This window comes from Mustela nivalis (genome assembly GCF_964662115.1).
Source record: "Mustela nivalis genome assembly, chromosome: 8".
NCBI classification, from domain to species: domain Eukaryota; kingdom Metazoa; phylum Chordata; class Mammalia; order Carnivora; family Mustelidae; genus Mustela; species Mustela nivalis.
This window is the reverse complement of record NC_139027.1, coordinates 113,903,284-113,919,019: the sequence shown is the minus strand read 5'-3', so window position 1 is coordinate 113,919,019 and position 15,736 is coordinate 113,903,284. Positions and strand designations below refer to the sequence as shown.

At 50.7% G+C, this 15,736-nt stretch overlaps 1 long non-coding RNA gene across 2 annotated transcripts; it reads right to left on the bottom strand.

Annotated features, from left to right (window-relative positions):
• Positions 1-8,733: 8,733 nt before the first annotated feature.
• Positions 8,734-15,573, bottom strand: LOC309870716. 2 transcript variants are annotated; one of them, XR_014314764.1, is made up of 3 exons: positions 15,375-15,573; positions 13,237-13,554; positions 8,734-12,540 (listed from the first exon to the last, which is right to left on the bottom strand). It is a non-coding gene; the product is annotated as an uncharacterized lncRNA (long non-coding RNA). The 2 variants fall into 2 exon arrangements; XR_014314765.1 differs by having other exon boundaries at positions 15,388-15,573.
• Positions 15,574-15,736: the final 163 nt, after the last annotated feature.

Sequence of the window (15,736 nt, the reverse complement as noted above, 5' to 3'; positions counted from 1 at the left end):
CTGTGATGTCAGGGGTGGAGGGGCGTGGCACAATCTCTCGTTGAGCATGGTCTACAGGGCACTTGGCCAATGTAACCCAGCACTGCCACCGTGACCCTCAGCTGCTGGCCAACACAGACTTATCAGAACCCTCCCATAGCCACTGACTCCAGGAAGAAGAAGCCTCCACCTGAAACAACAGAGGTAGATTAACCTTATGGACATGGATATTATTGTTATACTTTTTTTTGGTACACATCTCACTGACTACTGATTGTTCTAAATGCTACAGCATAAGTAATAATGGACACATTGCAGAGCCCTGGACCTCCTGTCCGCTGGTGCGGGGGGTGTGTACTTGCCAACGCCTTGGACTGCATCTGGGTTAAAATCCTAGTTAACGAGCTTAACCCAGATGGAGGATCAGGCTGTGGACCATCTTCCAGATAGGCTTAACACACTGATGGGAGTCACAGCATGGACGCTCTTGTCCAATGTTGCCCAAGACCAACAACAGATTGGTTCTAAGCCCCTATCAGTGCAATTACTTACAGCATGAGATGGGATGGCTTTGGCTACTAAGAATTCTTAGCCAGATATATGAAAGGCCAAGGATGTGAACATGTAGAGAAATGGCTCTACATTGGCACCTGTCGACCTTGTATGTATTCACACAGACCTTGCAGGCAAAGGCTTGAATCACAGGTCCATCTGAGCCTTGGAAGAACACCTTGCAATCTCCCTGGAAACACAGGAGGACGGAACATCTGTGAGGGGCTGCTCTGGGCCACTCTCTACTCTCTTCCCTATGTCCCTTGAAGGCCACCGTTGCCTCTTGGCATCCCACAAGGGCTGAGGCTTTCCGCCCTGCCCCCCTCAAGAGTCATGGAATGGTGAAATGCCTAGAGGCAGTTCATAATCAGCTCCTCGGTGTTGGGTGCTCCGCAGCCTGGGTCGCAGCCCTCTGGCTCCTTTTATTTCTGTGTCTTGGGTGTGTGTCCAAGGACCACATGGAGCTGTCAGTTCGGGCTCGTCCTCCTTTCAACGTCTACATACATGATAAACCAGCCAAATCTTAAAAGTGGCTTTTGCATCTTTACGGGCCCAGTCACTCATGCCTTGATGTTTTTTGTGTATGCTTGACAAATGAAAGGCCCCACAATATCCCCTCTCTGCCCAGAAGCAAGACTGAAAACCCAACACCAAACAGCATTACTCAGGGAAATGTATAGACTAATGCCACCATCCAAGACCTGAACTCCCCAGTTTGGCCTGTATAGGAAGTGGATGAATTCTGGGGAGAGACTGGTTCTCATGAACTCTGCCAGGTAGAGAGTCTCTGATCCTGGGCTCCGAGAGAAGAACTTTATTGGAGCAAATGCACGTGGCCTCTGGGACTTGATAGGTAGTTACGGACCAGGCTAATCCCTTTTTCTTCACATCAACTTGCCAAATCCCCTAGCAAGTTTGTTTTTACCCTGCACTGCTAACAGTGTTGCCACAAGGCTGGGTCTATTCAGTTCTCTGCCTCGACCCACCTACAAAGTTCTCAATTTCGTTGACATTTCATGAAGCACAACAATGATCCACTATATTGACATTATGCTGATGGGATATGACCAGGAAGTAGCAAGTACTTCAGATGCCTTTGGTAGGACACAATGAAGACACACAGGCCATGCGAACTCAGGGGTTTGTCACCCGAGAGAAGTTTCTGGGGGTTCAGGAGTCTGTAGCATGCAGAGAGGTCTTCCAAAGCAAAAGACAAGTTTCTGCACCTTGCACCATCTGCCATGAACGGAGAGACCTAACTCTTAGTGAGCCTTTTGGGATTCTGAAGCAACCCACTGCACATATGCATGGGCTTTTTTGGATCCATTGTAGAGACACTGATAAGGCTGCCCATTTCCATAAGGACTAGAGAATGGGAAGGCTGTGCAGGATATTCAGGCTCTAGAACACTCCGTTCTATCCTTGGTTCTTTCGGCTCCAGCGGACCCAATAAGATATTCGCAATGTGTTTTGGGGGTAAATATCATTGATGTCTGGAGCTTCTCACAAGCCTGACAAGGAGCATGAAAGCTTCATTTCTAAGATCTTTAAGGACATCTATGTCCTTTTCTGCAGATAATTCAGTTTCTGGCTTGCAACTGTGATACGGAACCCCGTGGCCTGAGCTCCCCAGCACGAACACACTCACCCAAAAGGATGGGCATGTACAGAAGCATTTGTTCTCAGATGGGAAGAGTATAGAAGAGATTAAGTTTGAGGAAGTCGGAAAGATATGAGCAGACTGAAAGAACTGGTGGTTGCACTTCTTTGATACAAACCCCTGTTGCGTTGACCCTCTCCCTCAGTCCATGCCTCTGGCCTCATGACGTGTTCCTTAAGACCTCCTGGCTGAGGAAAGCACTTGAATCTGGTTTGCAGCTAGGTTTGCACAGTGAGCTGTACCACACAAGGGGCCCCCTGCAGCACTACAGAATGACCCCAAAGGACAGTGGGTTTGCCTGCCTTGCTTGCTACTCCCGCCAGCAACACCATCGGCATACTCACAGGATGCCTTCTCTACCCTTACGGCAATCAGTCGCTGTTGGCGTCTGATCAAGGAGTTCATTTCACAACAAAGGATGCTCAGCAGTGGGATCCTGCCACACTCCATCGCCTGGAAGGGGGCTGCCTAACTGAAAGGTGGAACGACTGAGGTCTTATTGCAGTATCAGTAGGGAGAGAAACCTAGAAGGACAGGCTCTGTTTTACCTGCTCCTGGCATATGCTTTGAAGCAGAGACCATTGTATGGTATTGTCTTCCCATAGCCAGGATCCGTGAGGCAGTGAATGGGTGTGAGTGAGTAGAACTGGGTGTGGCTCCTTTGACAATTACACTTATCAACCCACTTGCAGAATTTTTGCATCTTGTCCCAGCCACTTAGAGCTCTGATCGTTTAGGGGCTTAGTCCCCAAGGGATTCATATCAAGGGACACAGAAATTATTCTATTAAAAAGGAGACTTCTACCTTGAAGAACTTCCTTATTCCCTTGAACCAACAGACCATAAAGGATTACTTTGCTGTCCAGTGTAATTGATCCTGATTCCAAGGACAATATGGTCGCTACTACCCAGTGGGGGCAAGGAGGGCTGTGGCAGAAGCCCGGGGGGATTGTCTGGGGTATCTCCTGCTGCTTCCATGCTCGGTTGTAAAGGTTAATGGAACTACTGGAAATAAAAGGCAGAAGGATGATGGAGGACTTGGCCCCTTCGGGCATGGAGTTTGGGGGTCACTCCACTAAGACTAATTGAGAATATCTTCAGACACAAAAAGAAGGCTGTCTTTTGTCTGGTGGAAATAGAGATGTTGCATTGTTTTATGTAAGTTCTAATATGTTTTGAAGGGTGCATATGGAAACTTCGTAGTCAAAAGGTCTTTTTCCCTCCTCCTGGTAGGGGACTGTGCTTTGAAGGGGCAGAGGCTGTTTTAGACTCTCTTAATCCTTCATCGAGAAGTTTGACAAATATGTTCACCGCTTTGACTCATGAGGTTTTCCTACCATGCACAAGCAAATGAAGGATTCGGAAATGCAATTTTCATCCACTGTCTCAGGGCTGTAGGAGTTGGGTGGGTGGGAAGAACTCGAGACTCAGAGGAGGCAGAGAAAGGGGGCTGGGTCAGAAGGGGCAGAGGCAGCAACCACGATGTTTTCGGAAGTGGGATATTTTGAGCGCCGTGATTTGGAGTCAATGCACTGAGCAAGGAGAAGTGGGATGTTTTGAGCGCCGTGATTTGGAGTCAATGCACTGAGCAAGGAGAAGAGGTTGAGAAGGGAATGGCTGCTCACCGAGGGAACCATGAGCTCCTAAAGGAGCTCTTACCTTTTTCATCTTCAGTATCTGGCACATAGAAAGCCACACACAGAAGACAGGTCAGTGCATGTATGTTTCATTAGTGAATGACCGCAGAAGTACAGGAAGGGGACAGAAGGCATCTGATTGCACCTGTGCAGAGCCCTTCTTGTAGATTCCCCCGGGGTGGGCACCACTGATGGACATTAAGTTCTCCAGGCAGAAGCAGGCCGCAAACCTGCCATTCTAGAGGCCAGAGCAGGAGCCATACCGCTGAAAGTCAACCACAGGAAGAATGGTCAATTACGGGGCGCCTGGGTGGCTCAATGGGCTAAGCTTCTGCCTTTGGCTCAGGTCATAATCCCAGGGTCCTGGGATCGAGCACATTGGGCTCTCTGCTCAGTGGGGAGCCTGCTTCCTCCTCTCTGCCTGCCTCTCTGCCTATTTGTGATCTCTCTCTGTCAAATAAATAAAGTCTTTGGTAATAATAAGGAGCGCCTGGGTGGCTCAGTGGGTTAAGCCTCTGCCTTCAGCTCAGGTCATGATCTCAGGGTCCTGGGATCGAGCTCCGAGTCGGGTTTTCCGCTCAGTGGGGAGCCTGCTTTCCTCTCTCTGCCTGCCTCTCTGCCTACTTGTGATCTCTCTCTGTGTCAAATAAAATCTTTAAAAAAAAAAAAAAAAGAGTGGTCAATTACAAACCCCAACAGAATGATCATCAAGAAAGAACCATCAACTACAGGACTCAATGGGAAAAGATGCACACAGAATGTTCTGTAAGAAGCCCCTGCAACTCAGCCAGCGAGAAACCGTCATCACCCTGAACTGCTTTTCTCCAAAGGACTTTCATTCAGAGCACCCCCTCTCAACTTCCTTCTTTTCTGTAAAATAATTTTTCTCTCCTTTGTTGAACTTGCCTGTGGTTTTGCCGCAGCTTACATGTTCTGAATCGCAATTCTCTGCTACCCCTGAACAAACCCATTTTTGCTGGTGAAATAACTTTCAAAGATAACAGGGGCCATACCTGTGTGAAAAGAACTAGGAACAGCTAGGGGAATCTCAGCGTGAGTCTCGCCCACCCTGGGTGGGAATGCCCTAAACTGTAGTTCAGATGGAGCCCCATGGGGAGTCTTTGAAACAAAATCAGGGAAAGGCCCAGAGTCTCAGCAGGTAGTGAGTCATTGGAGGGGAGCTGGCCTTGGTGGTGGATGTGGAGCCCAGCAGCCAGGCAGTCAATTACGACCCAGTAGCAGGGTCTCAAATGTAGAGATGGGGGACCACAGAAGGAAGCGTGGCTGAGGGAGCCCAGAGGTTCCTCTGCCCTCAGTGTGCAAAGCTAGGGCCAGCAGAGGGAGCACCCACCAGTGTTCTAGGAAGTCCTACTTCTAGGAAGCACTAGGAGGCTTTCCTAGAAGCTGGGGCAGGCAGGTGGGGCCTGAGCCCCAGGGGCTTGACATTTATAATAGGAAAGCAGCTTTTTTTAAAAATTCAAAGGTACACATTCACATAGAACTAATGAATGAACCATCAAATCACACTTAAAAGGCCTTATTTCAGGAAATCGCAACCCTGTCCGTCCCTCTTTCCCCATTGACTGCCTCCTCAGAAAGCCTTTTTCTCTTTGAGCTGGGACACAGACATCTTTCCTGCTCCTCTCATGGGGCGCTGGCGACCTCTTCTGTTCCGTGAGCACTTAGATCTGTGCCCGATCACTGCACTAGTAACTTGTTGCAACAATTTCGTGGCCGCAATTTGACATTTAACCCAGTTTTACAGCTCATAGTAGGTTAAATGAGATTGCCGATTTTCTTGGGGATATTCCTTCTGTTAAAACTCTGATCTCAGCCTTTTGGAAAGTTGCAATGGTTGACTGGTTTTACTTTATTGATGAAGTATGAAATTCTTTAGAACACACAAAAAAGGATCAGATGGGAGCAGTATTGCAAGAGTAAAGAGCGTCTCTTGTTGGCTCTGGTGGTGGCCAGACTGATCAGCGGCGTGGGCGTGTCTTTGAGTCCCCTCTAAGAACCCCTCCCTACAGAGTTCTCTTTACATCTTATCATTTTATCATAGTTTAACTATTATTTATATTGGAATTCCTTATTTCAATCAGTGTGGTTTGTTTCCTGATTGGAATCCAAACTGATACATTTATTACATGCTTAGCCCTTTTGTAAGCATGTTACAATTTTGTGTCCCTATAATCCCATGATGCGTAGGTGGTTCTGAGGGTCCCATTGACAACGGATGATTTGGAAAGCGTGTGATGCTCATTAGACAACCAAGTGGAGATTTCAAGTAGGCAGGTGACTGCATAAATCTAGGCCCAGAAGATTAATCAGGGCTGGAGATAGAAAGCTGAGAGTCGTCTGTGCAGAGGCAAGAATCCTAGTCTACGGTCATAGCATTAATCTGATCTTTTATATCACTATTAAGCAGCCAAGATGGAAGAAGCCTCCACTTCAGATTCTTGATGTTTTAAAAAGTATTTTTCTTCCTAAAAATGTCTGGGTAAGCTTAATATTACTGTGCAAACTGGAACACGATACCAGCTCTAAGAGAAGAATGGATGGATGGATGGACGGACGGACGGATGGATGGATGTTGGCTGAATGATCAAAATCCAAGTGGGAATGTCCTACATTTTCAACCAGGAAAGGATGAGAATTACTTCTGAAGGATTCTCTTTAGCTCCTTCCTCCCAAAATGTCAGTTCCATTTTCGGCTCAGGCCTGTGGGTCAGAGCCTATTCAGTGCTCAGAGACCCGGGTATGGCCATGTGAGTGAGAGGGGACTCTGGACAGAAGGCTAGGTGAGCCGATGGGAGACTGGGAGTGATGATCCTTTTTAATTCCTGGCGTCAAGTCTTCTTGGCCACCAGCAAGAACTGTAGGGGTGGCTTATACTTTACAGGCAAATGAGACTTGCATGGGGTTTGAGCCCAGCTGGAAGGAAGGCTGGATATGGGGGTGCACTGGAGACCCAGAATGGGGAGGAAGGGCTGCACCACCTCTGGGGACTGGGAAGTTGCTGAGCGAGGGCAGGACTTGAAGTTCGCTCACCTCTGGAGTGCAGATGATGCCCTGCTGACATGTGTTGGATAGAATAGAATAGAATGCGAAAGAATGGGATGAGACAAGATGGGATAGTCATGAACTAAGAATCTAAGGAAGAGAACAGGACACAGGAACAGAGAGAGGGCACGGCATGAGATAAGTGGGTTTGGGGATTCAAGGCAGAAAGGACAGGAGTGAACCCAAAGCCTCTTCCATCCCACCCACTGCCCCCCAACAACGGCCAGCCCATAGGTATGACTGTGCCTTTATTCCTGAAGATAGCAGCCCTAGGCTCTGACCTGTTTACCCATCTATTTTCACATAGTCCACGGAACTGAATCCCAAACAAACCACAGACTAAGTGGAAGAAGGACCGAGCCCCATCGAGACTGAGAAGATGTTCAAGGATGCAGAATGCAGAGGCTCGTGAAACGTGCCCTTGAGTTGCAAAACCAAACCCCTTCCTTGCCAGATGGGAAATGGGGGACACAGGTCCAGTGGGAGCTTCCCTCGATTATCACCCAACAGAGAAGGGAGAGGAGGCCAGTGAGGCTGCAGAGGCAAGCCACATTCACAGGAAGTGGTTTGATGAATGCAAAAGGGACAGCTTATTCTTAGAACCAGACCTATAGCTGCCACGGTGCAAGGTGGGTTATTCTTGAACTGGTAGTGGGGAGGTGGGATTTGGGGTCTGGATCCAGTCACCTTGGAAAATGGTTTGATCTTACTGAAATTAAATATGATCTCTCCTGTGAACCAGAAATTCTCCTCCTAGATATATAAACATGTCCTTCTCAAATTGCTAAAAACAATCTTCATATAAATGGCAAGCATATGCCAAGATTTTCCTCAACTCATTAATAAAGAATGCAGCATAATGCAAAACTAATTCAGAGAGGACATGAGTATTTTTATATAACCTGTGGGGAAAATGCCGAGATATAAATTGCTAAGTTAGATATAAACTGACTGTTGCCCCACACCGTGACACTAACTTTTGGTTCTACCTCCTTTCCTGACTAATTTTAGAATCAACACACCTAACCAGTTTTCTTCGAGTTAACCTTTAACATTAGGGAGTTAGAAAAGATTAGCTCCAATCAACTCCAAGAGCCATCAACAGTTTCATTCCAGGGGAATCAGGTGACATTTAAATGGACTTAATAAAATGTTACAACAACTTCTTTTCACTCTATCTCAAAATTTTGGATAACTACGCTAACTAGTTACATAATCCGTAGCCCTTCTCACATGTCGGCTGTAGGACATATTTGCAAGATTGTCCACAATAGTTCTCTCTTCATTAGTGATATCTGGAAATCACTCAAATGTTTATTATGAGAACAATGGAAAAATTGTCTTTATAATAAAGTATGACACATCAATAAAAACACACTACAGCTGCATGTTCTACCAGGGAACAACTCCACAATATAATTTTGACACTTGACTTTGGGCTAAGCCATAGGTCTGGCTTTGGCCAATGTGATTAGTGGAGGTGACACTAACTAAAAGCTCAAATGAGCTTGCATGCTTGGTCTTGTTCCCTTGGTGCTCCTGTCTTTTGCAGCCCAAAAAGCCTGCCTCAGGGAACCAGAAGGTCATATAGTTTGGAAACATGTGGACTAGATCTGGAAGCAGCCTAGACCCAGCGCCCAAGCCCAGCTGAGTTCCACTGCCCCCACTAGGCACACAGCAGTGAAATAAATGTTTATTGGGACATCCCACTGAGCTTTGGGGTGATTTGTCTTGTGGTATTGTTGACCAATAACGACCTCAGACAGACATCCAAACAAAAATCATTTATATACAATGTCCTAGGTCATGCACTTAATGACTTCTGTGAATATACCAAAAATGTAAAATTATAAAGAAATGCAAGTGACTCATAAAACAAAATTCAGGACAGTGGTTACCTTGGGTGTGAGAGAGGGAGACACAATGTTTGGGGATGCACAGAGGCCATCAGATAATGGTGGTTTATTTCTTAAGCTGAGAGTGGACACATAGTTTATTAGTATTCACTGTAGCCTACTATACATATTACAAGACCTCACATAGATACTATGTTTTTCATTCTCCTTTGGATGAATGAAAACAACCACACACAAAACCTTGAGACATAATAAAAGTGTATTGGAGTTTGGGACACAGCCCACACGAAACTTTTACAAAAATTGAGTACAAGTAAATTCAACTCATTCACATATGTGTTCTCTAAAAAAATCAAAAATCTTTGAATCAAAGATGAGAAAAAGGCCAGGAAAAGCTTCCCCCCAAAAATGGTGCCACAGGTAAATGAAAAGCATGACCAAATATTTTCAATCACATTAATAAAGCAGTTTATAAGGTTAAGGAAGCAGTCATCTCTAAAAAATAGAAGAGGTTCAAATGACAACACTTCATTCTGAGATCAGATGGTAGGGAGAGGAAGACATTCGTTGTGCACCTTGAAGAGCTATCTGCCTCTTAAAATGGGAATTCATCATTGGATTCTGAAAATGTATACAAATCACCCTTCCTTGCCCCTCCCCCATGTCAGAGTCCCCTTCGCACTGTCCCTGCTGCAGTGTTTGGGCTTCCAGGGTCTGGGAGAGCCCACGTTGGTACACATGTCTGCCCTGTTCTCAGACAACCTTCTAGCACCCAGGCTTCAATCCAAGCAGTCCCAGCTCTTTGTGCTGGGACCACGTAAACATCATTCAAACTATGCCTATAATCTTGTTGCCCAGTATAAACTTGGTCCCTAATTCCCTGTTCCCCTGGGCACTACTACTACTGTTCCCAAGGTTAGAAGGCCCTGAACTCGGAGCTTCTGAGCCTCCATGCCTCCAGACTGCAATGCTGCCATTTCCAGGGTCTGGCCCTTCACCTCCAGGCTCCATTTCCCAATTATGTTGATAACATTTGGATATTTATCAAGGAATAGGATGAGAGGAGACATGGCAGCAATGGAAGAGGCAACAGGTAAAATTTACTTATTTTCACCAAGGATACCCCAGGCCAGGTGCACTGGGTGGGGCTTTGGAGGTGGCAGGCTTGGACAACACTTGGAGCCCTTGGGACCTTGGGATCCCTACCTGTCCTCTCTCATCAGGACTCTCGGACATCAGGAATCCCACGGAGGCTGCCCAGTATTACCAAGCCCTGGAGTTGAGGTCTTACCTCACTGCCAACTCCATGTGAACCTGTGAAGACCACTTTTCCTGAACTCAGTTTTTTGTTTTGTTTTTTTTTTTAACCTCTAGAGCATGGGACATTTTCTGACTCTATAGGGAACAGTGGACAGGTAGGATGGAGTGGGAGACACACCAAGCTGGAGGAAGACACAGAATGTTGTCAGGATGGTTCCCTCAGCAGCGATGGGACTCAGAGAGCAAGTGGATCCCGGGAGATGTCCGTGGATGAGTCACAGAGGGAGGGAATGGGTGAATGCAAATGTCCCACTGAGATTCAGTTAGAATAGGAGCTAGCTGTTGGCCGGGTAATCACTTGACCCCTGGGGACAAGGTGTAGAGGAGTCTGGGCACATAGAGGCTCTTCAGCCCCTGCACTTCTGACACATTCCTTCCTAACACCCTACTAACTCAACTCTTACTGATGAGTCCATCTGGGACCACTGGGGCACTGGGAAAGAACCCATGTGGCGGGATGGCTCCTTCAGGAAGATAAGATGCCATGGGGGTGAGGAAGGTGGCCAGTCATTGCCTCAAGTAAAGCCCAACAAATCAGGTACAAACTTTCTCGAGGGGAGGGTCATATCACAGTGGCCAATTATTGGCCCTTGGATGACAACTACTTAGTGACACTCCCTAATCATCAAGACACAAGAAAGGAATTGAAACAACAGAGAGTGAAATAAACAAGTCCATTACCCCTGGAGAAATAGGAAGGACATGAGAGAACGAGTCTTCTAAAGGAAGTACCTAGGCCAGTTCTGACTTGTTTGATCCATTGGAGCCAAAACACTGAAGTATCCCCATAATCTTAGACGAACCCTCAATATCTAAAGCTACAGATGGAGAGGGCAAGATTGGGTTGGTGCTGGCTACCCCACCCAGGCTTATAGGCTTAGGTCATGTTGTTCTGAAGTCTCGGGGGGAGCCCATAATGACCATATTTTTCTTCTGGTACACTCCATAAACCAATCAAGGGATCAACGATGGATTTAGTAAAAGCTCAAAAAAAGTCACCACAAAAAAGCAAAAAGGGGTTAAAAGATTATCAGCTTCTGAAAAAAAAATAAAGACAAGCCAACAAGGAACCTTTTGAAAACACCAGCAGAGCTCGTCCAAGGAAGCAGATTCCAGAAAGAACTTGAGGAGGCCAACATGAGCTCTCTGGGGATGGGATTCACTGGAAGAGAGTTACTCTGTAAGGTTCTGTGAACAACCAGCAAATGAGCCCCAAAAGACAATAGAATGGAAGAGAGAATAAATGAGAAGAAAGTCATGGCCCAGCAAGAGATATACGTTGAAGCCCAACGCCTGTGCTGCCATGTCCAGGATGATCTGGTCATGAAACCCTTCCAGAGAGAGGTCCTCAACCCAAATTCAGGGCCTGGGCCACGCAGTGACACCGTGAGGGCCATGGTCCCTCAATCATGTTCCACCTGCAATGACCTTCTTCCCTTTTCATGGGAGAGATGGACTTAGCATTGAACTTGGGACTTTCACTTCCTCTCCGGGTGATTAAAACTTGATTACAACTTGAGGGTGCATGAAAAACAATCACATACTCCTGTTTTCAGTCATGAGAAACAAAACCAAAGAGAACACCAGTCACCTCACCTGCTGAGTCCTTCTTGGGAAATGGACTCACTGGCCAGGCCAACAGGACCCTGCCTTGGAGAGTGCAGAGGGAAGGACTCCTGGCTCCCCGGGAGGCTGCTGAAGGACGCTCCCACCTTTAGCTCCCACCAGCCTCCAGACTAAGGCCTGAGATGGACAAGGATGGCCGAGCTCAAAAAGCTCATGCAGCTCTGAGGCTCTCCCCGCAGCGAACCGGAATGAGGGCTGACCCTCGCCCAGAAGCCCACATGCGCCCTGGGTCTCTGCGCAGACGCCAGCGGAGGCGGTTCCCTCATTACCACCACCTTGGCAGGACAGCAAAGGCACAAAGAGGTTCTTACTGGTGCCCACAGCACGCGGCCAGCAGGTGGCGCCACAGGCCTTGAACCCGGGCATCTGAGGAGCATCACCTGTTCAGCCCTGGTCCCTTGGACGCCCCTCTCCCAGCTGTCCGCTCTGCTCACAGGCTGTCCCAGGGTCTCCCGCGGGAGGAGGAGGAGAAGGCCGAGGCCCCGGGAGTTTAGGAAGTGGCCCCAGCTGGCCCAGCAGGGACCGCGGGCAGGTTCCAGGCTTCTCCCTCCAGCCCAGGCCCTTTCCTGGCAGAAGGGAGGGCTGAGACCAGGAGCACAGCACGAGGGAGGCCTGCCAGGGACACGTTTCCAGGGGAAGCCAGAAGGCACAGGATCTCTCCAGGGGCCGTCAAGTCCTGTCCTGTCCCCGTGGGACAGGGAGGAGGCATCTGTGCCCTTGAGGCCTCCCTTAGCCTGGAAAACTGAAGCTGAGCCCACAGGAGAGGGGCGGGGCATCTTGTGGGGGGCGGGAGCCACCCGTGGGGCCGCCTCCTTCCTCTCCATCAGCATCCAAACCGGATCCGCACCTGTGGATTAGCAAAAGGACACAGTGAAAGGCCTGAGCGTTTCTATCCTTCCTGCTGCCCCTCTGTGGGGTCTTGGGTGTTGCTCTGTGCTCCCCACTTCCTGTTCCAAATGGGAGGCCAAGATGGACGGGGTGGGGGCGAGGGGCGCGGGGGTAAGGCTTGGGGAGCAGATCTCAGGGCCAGCCTTGTGTTTCCTCTTCTCCCCAGGCAGACTGGGCAGGGTCAGGGACTCCAGCAGTGTCCGCTGGGTCCAGCCTCTGGGATTTCTACCCCTGACAGTCCCTCTGCGAGTCTGACCACTCGCTGCCCACAGCACAGTCAAGCACCCGCTGAGCAGAATCAGCGAGAAGCACAGGCTCAGCTCTGAGGACTCCCTGCTGCCCGGGGTGTGTGCAGTTCCCTCCCAGTGTGCCTCGAGTCCGTTTTGGCAAGCGTATCAATCGCCATCAGCGGGTTAATGAAAATTGCCTTGAGTCTGGTTCCCTAGGGGACAGGAAAGCCAGTGAGCTTAAGCCTGTTGAAACTGCAGGGCCAGAGCTCAGGTGGGCTGAGTGGGGGTGGGTGGCTGGGCATCCTAGGGCAAAGCCAGGGAGGTGGGGGGAGACCAGGTACTGGATGCAGGAGAAGCGGCCCCTAAAGCCCAAGTGGGTGCCCATCTGCCCTGTGCAGCAGCCCCGGGTCGTGCTTCAGCCTTACCTGTCACTGAAGACCTTCAGAGGAGTGGGCAGCGCAGGAGGTCCTGGAGGAAGGTGCTGGGGACCCAAGGGGCCCTGGGAGTGGGCGGAGCCTGGTGAGCGGGTCCTTCAGTCCCTTCACCTCCTCTGAGCCTCTCTGCCCCAGCTGCAGAGGCCGGTGTGGCTGACTCTTGTGGCCATGGGCCCTCGAGGAGCTGTCTGTCTGTCCTTGTCCATGCAGAGCACAGGGGTGTCGGGGGAGGGGGTGGGTCCCCTGTCCTGGTGTCCAGGGAGCCTGTCAGCCTCTCAGCCTCTCCGGTGGCCTCAGTCTGCTCTTGGGCTGCGGGGAGGAGAGCAGGGCTGTGTCTGAATGTGGGCACGTCTCAGTGGGTCTGTTATCCGTGTGCTCGTACACTTGTGTGGTGGGGGGAGGGGCGAGCTTAGCAAACACACCCCCTGAGCTGAGGGCCCAGATGATTCTTCAGCTCAGCCTCCTAAGTTTATGGCCCTGGCACTGGACCCACCATGCCCCGCGGCACACAGGGCCTCCGGCCATCCTGGTTATGCTGTTGCCCACCTCCCCCTCCTCCCCAACTCTGCCCAAAGACATTTCAAAGGGATCTCCCTGCCCACGGGACAGAGCCTCAATTCTCTGTGGCCAGGTCACCAGTGACCAGCAGGGGTCTGCCCTGCCGGCAGGGCCCTCTGTGCTCTGAACCCCTTCCCACCCCACGCTGTCCTGTGTGGGGTGCTTCCTGGGCACCTGTCCCTTCTCGGAGCCCAGGACAGGAACTACAGGCTCATGACTTCTTCCCACACAGAAATGCTCCCACCGCGCCTGCTTTGCCAAGGACGACGTGGAAGCACAGAGAAGCACAGAAAATGCTCGGGGCCACGGGGTGCCTCCATGCGGGAGCTGCGGTTGGAACCCAGCAGTCTGGCCCCGAGTGGACTCTCCCCAACCCTTCCCTTCTGTGTGGACTCTTGAAGCCACTTCAGGAGCGGAGAGAGCTCGTCTGGGTCATGTCTTTACTTCGGATAAACCTGGCAGCTGGGGCGAGGGCCTGATAGAAGCACCCAGAACGGAGACCTCTCCCTCTGTCCTCCTATTCATCACCCTCCCACCCACACGAGCCTCAGTGCACCCCCAGATCCCATGCTCAGCCCAGAGCTTCCATGTTGGGCCTGTGTGATCACGGGAGTTCCCAGAGCTGGAGGGAGGCCTTTCCCCACCCACAGTCCCCACTGGGTTGGTTTTTTGGCAGCTGGAAGAACCCATCAACGTGAGCATGTTTTCTGAGCCCACATCCTCCTCTGGTAGCTCCAAGGCCAAAGGGAACAGGCTCTGGCTGAAGCCGGAGATCGGGAAGCAGCTCTGGGGAAGCTGTCGGAGCCCTGTGGCCTTACTGGACACTTGGACGGGCCTGTGACGTGGGCTGTCAGAGAAGAGGCAGCATCCTGCTGGGCACCATGCCAGCCCTGGGGCCCCTGAAGGGTCAGCGGGGAGATGGGGTCCATCCCCCCCCGGGACAGTCCCTCCAGGAAGAGGGGGCTCAGTGACTCAGCAGGGCACGGCCCTCAAATTCATGACACCCCGATGGAGGGCCTACTCCTTACATCAACGCAGAGAGAGCCAGAGGCTCCAAGAGGGGTCTTGTCAGCCGCCCAGGTAGCTGTCGTCGTGTCAGAACAAGCACGTGGCCTGGGGTACCGCGGCCTCTCAGCCCACCCTCCAAGGGCACATTCTGGCCGACAGCACAGTGGGGTACTGCAGGCTGCACTTGAGCTCAGCACCGGGGGCCCTCCCCATCCAGGCCACAGCTCCCAGGCCACCCTCCCCTGGACCCATGGGAATGAATTTGGTAGAGGTAAAATCAGGGTTCACACCATTGTCTGCCACACCAAGCATGGTGGGTGCTGTTCTCCCCCCCCCCCACAAGTCAGATCCTGGGACCTGCCCTAATGCCTGTGTCTGAGCTCCCGCTCCCGCCCCCTCCCAGGTCCCAGTCTGTGCACAGAGTATTCTCAGCGAGGCCTGTCCTGAGGCCACAGGAGGGAGTCCGGCCCCTGGAAGTGGGCCTGAGCCCAGAGGGCTCTCCTCCTACCCAGCCCTGCACGCTGTCCCCTCTCACAGCCACATGGAGACTTCCCCATCCTCACCTCCTCCACTCACCGCAAGCAGCAAGGTTTAAGCACTTCTCCAGGCCCAGGGCCGGCTGTATACACTGTGTGCCTGCGTGGCCTGACCCTACTGACTATGGGTCGCCGCCCCTGACCCCGAACATTCCAGTAACTGCCCTCCCGGCTGAGCCTAGACCAACGAACAATCCTGACCCACGGAGGAGTCTGAGGGAGGCTCTGTCGGTTTAACTGATTCCGTCTCCGGGGAACCAACTGCCGGATGGTGCTGATTGGCTGAGCGGCATGGCCCAGCCGGCCAGCTGGTCACTGTTAGGGTCGGTTATCAAAGGAATGAGACTGAGACAAGGTGACAGTTATTTAAAACTTTATTCTATGCCAAG